The sequence below is a fragment of the Malania oleifera genome, chromosome 10 (genome assembly GCF_029873635.1).
Source record: "Malania oleifera isolate guangnan ecotype guangnan chromosome 10, ASM2987363v1, whole genome shotgun sequence".
Lineage (NCBI taxonomy): Eukaryota > Viridiplantae > Streptophyta > Magnoliopsida > Santalales > Ximeniaceae > Malania > Malania oleifera.
Window position 1 is genome coordinate 81,679,598 of NC_080426.1, and position 9,810 is coordinate 81,689,407.

A 9,810-nucleotide genomic window follows, 5' to 3' on the forward strand; every position below is an offset into this window, starting at 1 on the left:
TTTAGATCAAATATTTTGTTTTGAAAAAAACAAAGAAATTTACTTTCTATTATATTTAATTTATTTTCATTGAAAATGCCATTTAATATGAAGGTTTTAATGTGATTACAAATTAAGGAAAGCTACATGCTCATGGTGTTGTCAACACCAGGTTCGAATGTGATTTCAACATGTTTGTTTGGTGATTGTTTGAAAGTCAATGTAGACAAGCAAATCATTGGTCTAACTTTAACTTTACCTCGCTAGTCTAGGGTTTGGTCGCCATCACTGTCGCCGATTGCAACCCACGACCCTCCACTACTTATGCTTCACGATTCAGGTAGGGAGATGTTGCCGACTGCTTGCCCAAATCGAGTCGCTTGCTCGCTCGAGTCTCTAGAGTCACTCACCTGTGAAAGCACCAAACAGGTAAATAACGCAACGACGACGACGACTCGGTGAAGAGGAGACTCAGATAGTGGTCTGTGCCATCTTCCGGGATTTGCAGAGGTTGCAGAGGATCAATCAGTGATCTGTGACGTTTCCGAACTTGCATAGGAGAGTTTTTCGCAACGACAGCGCCGGGACGATAGCGAGTTCTGGAACTCTAGATCTCATGACGAAGACGACGGGACCCCCGGCCCTTGCGACGATGGAGACTAGGTGTTGATTGGGGTGTCGTAGAGGAGAGTCAGACGGCGCCGTTTCCGGGATTTGCAAAGGAGAAATCCCCAGCCTCCTCCTGCTGTGCGCGTTTCACTAGAGAGAAGAGTTATCAACTGCAACCACAATCGCTCACTTCGCCGCCTGCTGGTTTTCCAGGACTTTGAATTTTGACAAGCTTTCTTCTACCGGTACTCTGAAACATTCTAAATTAGTTATGTCTCTCTTCAATTTTCGTTGAAGTAAGACGCCTACTGTCTAGGAGTCGATGGTGGCGCGTGCCGGCCCTCTGGAAGATCCTCCACCAGTGGGGCCTCTTTCGAAAGGTGGTTCAGGACCTTTGTTGTATGCCCATGTAGTATCACGTTCTCATGCTGTTAACCCGTCATCTTCCTCTTTCAAACTAGCTATGAGATATCTAGTTGATGTAGATGGAGATATTGGTTTTATATTCTCTGAGGCTGAGATGAACAAAGTGGCAGAAGATTTTCAATTTGCGTTGGTTTTAAAATTTTTGTGCTCTAAACCATCCTTTGACGTTATCTATTTGAATATCATAAAGTCATGGGGCCTTTCAGAGATCCCTTCTTTTAGTTTCATGGATGATTTTCACATACTGGTTCAGATGAAGAATGAACGAGATTTTCTTCATGGATGGTCTCGTGAAGGAAGGATTTTGGATGAATTTTCGTTTCTTCTTTTTTTATGGACAAAGGATTTCAACCTGAAGTAGGAACCATCCTTGGCCCCTCAATGGTTATTTCTCCCTGGTCTTTCGATGCATATGTACCCGCCTAATTGTTTACAAATTCTAGCCACGAGGTTTGGTCGATACTTGGGAACTGACAATGCTACGCTTAATCAAACTAGGGCTACGGGTGTGAGAATGTGCGTGGAGGTGGATTTATTGGCAGATCAGGTGGATGCTTTCCCGATTGTTGTTTCTGCAAATCATAAAATTTGGTAGGAAGTGAAGTACGAAAAGTAAGGATTTTATTTTGAGAAATGTCATAGACAGGGACATTCAAAGGTGATATGCCGAGGGGGTGAAAAGAAACATAAAATTGGGGATAGAAGTAAGGATACGGAAAATGGTAGACAAGAAAATTGACAAGAAGTTTGGTGTGTGAAGAAATTGGATAAAGGGAAGGAAGTTCAGAGAGAATTGATAGATCCATGCATTGTTGAAGAATCTTTGGAGGGGGCTCAGGCTCAAAAGGGTGCAACGACGTCACAAATTTTTCTAGTGGTTGAGACAGTTCCGCAAAGTGAGATGGAAAAGGGGGAGTTTGTTCCTGAAGATTCGAGGCCTGAAGTGGAGACTTTGCAATGGAATACAAATCAGTATGAGATTGTACAGAGGGAGAAGATTGTTGAACCAGTCTTCGGTGCTCTTGACACTGATATTCTGATAGTGGAAGATGGTATAGCAGTGCGTGATCAGTTGATGACGTCTAGTAATATGGTTACAGAAATTTTGGAACAAGAGTGTACTTTCATGGCTAGGTGTTTCCCACAAAATTGTGAATTGGATAGGGAGGTGGAGACAAATACTTTAGAGAAACTCCCATTGGAAAAAGGCTTTTGTTCGGATCATGATTTACATGTTCCGCTTGTTAAGTTGAAGGATATTAATGGGCAAAGTGAGAAGAAATCTCAACGGGTTATTACCCATCCAAAGAAACTTGATTTATGATTAATACAATTCTAGTGTGGAACGTGCGAGGTTTAGGTACGTTGAAAAATCGTTTACATAAGTTAATGAGGAAATTTTCGCCTTCTATTTTGGTTCTTTTAGAGCCATTTTTTGATGAAAGTCTGATGTCGCAATGGGCTGACTTTCTAAATTTTTTGAATTTTTGTGCGAATGCTTCAGTGGGGGGTAAAATTTGGACGTTTTGGGAAGAGGAAGTGCACTTTGAGTTACAACATATGTATGATCAAGTTATTTCTGGTATTTTTAGTTCTATGGACCAAATTTTCTTGGGTTCATTTGTTTACGCTAAATGTCATCAAATAGATCGCTGGGAACTTTGGAATGATTTGGAGTTTGTAAGGAGAGATGATTTCCCTTGGTTAGTGGCAGGAGATTTTAATATCATCCGTTCAGATTCGGAACGTATTGGTGGTCATATGAGGCCGTTATCGGCTATGGAAGAATTTAATACTTGCTTGGACAATTGTGGTCTTATGGATTTGGTTGGTACTGGTAGCAACATGTCTTGGTGTAATGGTCACAATGGTAATTCTTAGAGTTAGGCAAAATTGGATAGGGTGCTCTATAATTCGAATCTTCTCCAAGTTTTGCCAAATATTTATTTTGAGTATGGAAAGAAGAGGACTTCAGATCATAACCCTTTGATTATTCAATTTCATAGAAATTTGCATCAGTATGGTCCTTCTCCCTTTAGGTATCAGAATATGTGGAGCACGCACTAGTCTTTTAAGTCTCGCTTGGAGGAAGCCTAAAGGGAGGAGTCTCATGCCTCGGGTTTAGTTAGACTTATTGGTAAATTGAAACATACGAAAGTTGCAATTCAAAACTGGAACAAACAGGTTTTTGGACATGTACAGCAGAACATTAAAAAATTGGAAGAAAGTATGGAGGTTATAAAGGCTCAACCTCAGGAAGGGTATTCGCCAGAAATGGAGGAAGATTTTTTCCTTACTAAACTCGAGTTGGAAGCATGGGAAAATAGGGAGGAGATTCATATTTCTCAGCTAGCCAAAAAGAAATGGTTGGAGGCGGGGGATAACAATACAAAGTTCTTTCATGCATTTGTGAACCAAAGGAGGAAGAAAACTATGATTCATTCATTGAAACTTCCGAATGGAGAAGTGTTGGATTCTATGGAGGCTTTTCGTGAGGGTGGAGTAAGGTATTTTCGAACTTTCTTAATAGGTGTAGGCCTCAGTTGAACAGCTAACCTTGTTGATATAATATCTCCTATGATTCTAAAAAGGAGAATATTGATCTTTGTCGTGAACTGTCTGAGGTGGAGGTAAGGGATGCTATTCTTTCTATCCCGAGAAATAGTAGCCTAGGTCCAGATGGTTATGGTTTGGCTTTTTTCCATGATTGATGGGATATTGTAAAAGAAGACATGATCGATGCAGCTAGAGATTTTTTTTGCTGGGTCTCCTCTTCCTAGATTTTATTCTACATCTTACATTGTTCTAATTCCAAATGTTCATAATCCTCAGAGTTTTGATAAGTTTAGGCCTATTAGTCTTTGTAGTGTTATCTACAAATTTTTTCAAAAATTATTGTTACAAGGATGACAGGTATATTATCTGCATTGATTTCTCCGGAATAGGGAGCTTTCGTTCTTGGTAGAAGTATATTTGAAAATATTTCTTTGGCACAAGAAATGGTTCATTCTCTGCATAAGAAATCTAATGATGGAAATGTAATGATCAAAGTGGACATGGCTAAGGCATATGGTAGGGTCGATTGGGATTTTTTAAACTTGGTTCTGAAAAGCTTTGGATTTTTGCAAAGATTCTGTGGTTTAATGGAAAAATGTGTTTCCTCTCCTTGGTTCTCCATTATGATGAATGGAATTTATAAAGGTTTCTTTAAACCTTCTCAAGGACTTCGTTAAGGAGATCCTCTATCTCCTTATCTGTTTATTATTTTATAGGAAGCTCTCTCTCAGCTTCTAAAGAAAAATTTTATGGAGAATAAGATAGGGGCTTACTATCATCCTCATGGGGCTCCTTTGATATCTCACCTTCTCTATGCGGATGAAATTCTCATTTTTTTTCCATTGGTAAAAGAAGTTCCATTCGAATGCTTATTAAGACTCTGAAGAAATATGAGGATTGGTCTGGTCAATTGATAAATAAAGAAAAGTCAAGTATTTTTTCGTCAAAGAGAATTGCTTATGCTCAGAAGAGATCTTTGTTAAGGACAACTGGTTTTGCAGAAGGAGGTTTCCCTGCTACATACTTGGGTGTTCCTTTGGTGTCGGGTCGTCTTACGACCCGTATTTTAGAGCCTCTAGTTGATAAATTGAGGAAAAAGATAGCAGGTTGGAAATTTAAGCTTTTATCTCAAGGGGGCTGCCTAATTTTAATTAAGCATGTATTATCATCAATGGTAGTTTATCAATTGGTGATATTGGATATTCCTAATATTGCCTTCATAAAGATAAATTCTCCGTTATCGAATTTTTTTTGGAGTGGAGTAAATGACAAAAGGAAAAGGAATTGGTGTTCCTGGTTTGATATATGTAAACCTATTTGTTTTGGGTATTAGGGATTTGGAGGAGGTAAAAAAATAATTATATGAAATTTGTGTGGAGATTGTTAACTATGGATAATTTGTGGGCTCAATTCTTTAAAGCCAAGTATTTGTATAAGAAACACCACTTGAGAGAAATGAAACAAGATAAAGGAACCATATTTTGGAGATCGATTGTTCGTGTGATTCCTGAAGTTTTAGAGCATATCCATGTTCAAATTAAAGAAGGGTCGGGTTCTTTCTGGTTTGATAGATGGTTAGCCTCCGGTCCCCTTTGTGCTAAGGTTCAAGAAATCAGTAACCATATGCTATGAACATGAGATTGTTAGGATAGAGATGGGTGGAATGTTGATTTATTAGTGGATCTGTTGGGTGAAGATCAGGCTGAGGAAGTAATGAACTCTGCTATTTCTTGCAAGGAGGGTCCAGATACAGTAATTTGGGAACCTTCAATGGATGGGAAATTCACCACGGTAAGTGCTTGGGAAATTATAAGAGAGCGTAAAGAGGAATTCTCAGTTGCAAAATGGATCTAGCATCCTATGTTGCCGAAACGAGTGTCAATTTGTATGTGGAAGTCTTGGTTCACTTGTCTTCTAGTTGATACTGGTATTAAAGAAGTAGGTGTTCAGATGGCCTCTCGATGTGATTGTTGTTCAAATGCCAAGATTGAATCTCTAGACCATGTGTTTTGCACGGGATCTTTTGCTCAGGAGGTATGGAAACAAGCAGCAGTGGCGTTGGGTGTTTGTTGTAAGGCAACGAGTACTTGGAAAGGTAGAGTTAATGTTTGGTTTAGTTGTGCATGACGGGCCTCACTATTAGGCATTTTGGTAAGTCTCATACCTAGTCTCATCGTTTGGAGACTCTGGACTCATCGATGTAGAGCCAAGATGGAATCAGTTCATGATTCGGTGAGAACTGTGTGGCTTGATATTAAATATTGGCTGAGATTCATTTCGGACAAGTTAAATAAATGTGCACATGCTTCTTGCATGGATATTGCAGTCCTTCGTGCTTTGGATATTCAAGTGAAATATATGGGGGTTTGTCTTCCTCGTGTAGTCAGATGGTGTAAACCTGGGATAGGTTTGATTAAGTTGAATGTGGATGGGTGTTGTAGAGGTAACCCAGGTAATTGTGGTGGTGGAGGCGTGATAAGAGATGAAAAAGGTTTATTTAAAGCAGTTTTTTCCTCATTATTGGGTTACGGAACAAATAACATGGCTGAATTGAAGGCGATTATTTTAGGGATTAATTTGTGTAAAGATCTCGAATTTGATCAAGTGGAGATTGCATGTGACTCTGCTTTTTTGGTTTAGTTGATAAATTTTGGGAAGTGCTCGGTTTGGAACTTATGGGAATTGTGGAAAGATCTTATGCTAGCATTGAGAGGCATACAATTCAAAGTGGAACATATTTATAGGAAGGCGAATAAAAGTGCAGATTTCTTTGCCAAATAGGGTGAATCTGGTATTTCTCGATCATATAGTTGCCAAGATGATCTTCCACAGCAAGTCAGGGAAATGATTCGATTGGATTTGTTGAGATTCCCTTCTTTGCGCTTGTGATGTTTTGTGTTATCTTCCAGAGTTTTGTTTGTTTTCCACTTATAGTTGTTTAGTTCTTAGTTTTTTTGTTTAGTTGCTGGTCATTGGTTTATTGGTTTTGATTATGTTGGTTAAGTTAGTTTTAGGGTCTTGAAGTTTTATTTTTTTGTCCCAAAGTCTCAAGATTGGAACCACGGTATTCCTCTGCCATAAGTGAGGGGTTTTCTAATAAAGCTAGCAGGTGCCGCCCTCTTTTACTAAAAAAAAAACTTATTTATTTTATAAAGTTGTCACTACAGAATATACCTTTAAATTCCATTTGTAATACTCATTTCATGAATGGTTATCATACTTACCTTATGTATGAGAGTATGTGTCTCCGGTCTCCCTTTGAAAAGAAATAATTTTTTTGAGAAAAGATTATTTCAAAACATGGTTGAAAAGTTGCAGCAGTGCTTGGTTGACCGTTTGCAAAGGCCAATTGACTGCCTACTATAGCCTTCCATTTATTTAATTTTATTTTTTACTTTGTAGTAAATTGTTATACCCAAAGCCCCTTTTCAAAGAAACTTTCATATAGTTTATATAGAGGAATTGACCTTATGGAGACCCCACTACATTATACAATTTTGAAACAATACATCAAAACTTAAAAAAGGAAAATAATGAAAAGAAATGGAAGTGGAAAGCATTTAGTTTTTTGGTTGGTAAGACTGAGTTTACACTTATAGATTGCCTACATGTCCTCCGAGAGGAATCAAACCACTTGTAGTTCTTCAAAAACATTTTTAAAAATGTGTTTACAAAAGATTTTTATGAATCATTTGAAAATTCTTGAAAACACTTGAAATCCTTGAAAAAACTTAAAAATTTTCACTAAAATCTTCATCTTATTTAAAACTTTGACTTTTCAATAAACTCTTTACAAAAGTAGAGCCTTGAAACCAGGTTTAAGTTTTGAATGAAACATTCTATCATGAAAAAAGCTCCTCAAACAATGCATAACGAAATATGTATATTGTGTAAAGGATCAAACAAAACCAAATGCAACATTATAAATTGTGATTATCCAGAATTATTCCACAACCACAACCACAACAAATAAACAAACTAATAATAAGAGCAATGACACCAGGAATTATGTGGTTCGGTAAAGCCTACATCCACGGGAGCAATCGGTAAGGTTTCACTATGAAAATCACAAAATACACAATAGAATGAGTTTACAATGATCTTCTCTTATTCTCCCTTCAAAATATACCTAGAATGGTATATTTAATAACCCCACAGAGGCTTCCCTTCAAATACTCAACTGTTCTAATGTTCATATTCAAAATTTGAAATCATCCTCACAGCCCTAAGCCATTCGTCGACGATTAGGGTCCATTCGTCGACAAATCAGGCATACTCGTCAATGACTTCTGAATGCCTAAATTTTATCTACTCTCAGTATCTCCATTCGTTGACGAATGAGGCCCATTTGTGGATGAATGCATGCTGCACAACACCAATGAATTCACACATATGTTTTTTTTTTTTTCCTTTGTTTATGAACTCCACCAAGTATAAGAGCCACAAAAACACAACAATCTACACCTTGACAGTTATATGCCCCTTAGGAGAACCGGAAAAACATATCTGATTGCTCCACCTTGACCTTAGGACGTTCAGTTGAGAACATCTCCTTCCTAGTACTTGGAGACAAACACCAAGTCCAAGCAATGCTGCTTGAACTTGCTGATGGCAGCTTCGACTTCTACCATCAACCTCAATACATTTGAAGATGCAACTCCCAAAGACTTCACCTTAGGCTTCTAACAAGACCATCCCACAATAGTAAATACAAAAACTGCTGCAAGCCTTATATCACCAAAATCCCCTGCATAACTAATGTTCCACTTTGTTGCTTGCTAAAACACCCCATTGCACAATCATGGGGAACCTTTGACATATCTCGGACATCACAACCCATTCTAGGTTACCGAATGGTATACTTTCCATATTGATTCTCCACAGGTTCCCCTTAAGACAGCAAACAAAGTCTTCTTGTGGTTCCATCCTTAAAGCCACCATGTGTTGACTTTTTGAGTCCGATCCCTGGTTTTGATAATGACAAACCGCATGTTACTAATGTGTGTGTCTAAGTACTTGAATAGGTTAATCATTTAGAACACACACATGTAAGTGAGGTGGAAGCCAGAAATGACTTAAAGCACATAATCCTGGCTGATTCCATAAAGAGTCAAGAGCAAAAGAAGAAGACATTTGTTTTAATTGTAAATGCATTTTTGTTTCATAATTTGTTGGGTCTATAATAATAATGGTCAGTAAAAACTACATTTCACACATGAGAGCGGGTGACCCCCTAATTTTCATACCCTTTTTTTTCCTCTTCAATAAATAATAAATATTAATCAAACATCAGCCACGTCAAAAACTCTTGTACCATTTAAATATAACCTGACTCGAAGTGGGGTACAGGGTAATCTGTTCACCATATACACACATTCCTAACAGCGGAAGTGTTGACCCTATGGGTCATACTTGGTTTTGATAATGACAAATACTCAGGTATTTAATGTCTATCAAGTTTTTGTGCAAGCTCATATTAGTAAGATCACTTGATGGCATGTGAAGACTTGAAGACTAAAGACCCTGAATATTCATTTTTATTGTAATTTATATTATGCTTTATTCGGGTCTGTAATAGTAATATAGGAAATGGTCTGTAATAACTAATGTGCATCATGCATATAGGGACTTATAAGCTCAAGACTATAGAGTGACCTTAGGAATCACCCTTCGGTCGATTGACGCCAAATTTTTGGGACTAACTCAAAGACCTTAGAATGACCCTAGGTCCTAGCACTTACACGTAAAATAGTCTCCAAGATCACATATAATATCAGAAGAATAAATTGAATATAATCGAGATTTAAAGGTAAAAATCAGAAGGCATTCGGGCGACTGAACCTGACAATTCAAATTGCCTCGATCAACCGAACCGTGGACGGGTCAAAAAGTTGACTTAAGTTCGGCAAACCGAACCAAAATGAATGTATCTTCCATGGGCGACCGAACTTGTGTCAAAAACTTTCCTACCTACTCGGCAGCCTGAACCTCATATTCATTTTATCCTCAGGCGACCGAACTTATGAGTTCGGCATACCGAACTTTAGACTGGGCGACCGAATCATGGTGTTTTTGGGGAATCGCCTCATTCAGCAAATCAAAGTAAATTTTAGGCACCGAACCTCGAAAATGACTTTTCTTACTATGTCTATTCGGGTGACCAAAGTGTGGCTTAGCCACCCGAAACTCTCGGGTTGTTTTTATTTTTACCTCAGTAATTTGGGGTTAAAAAGGAGGTTA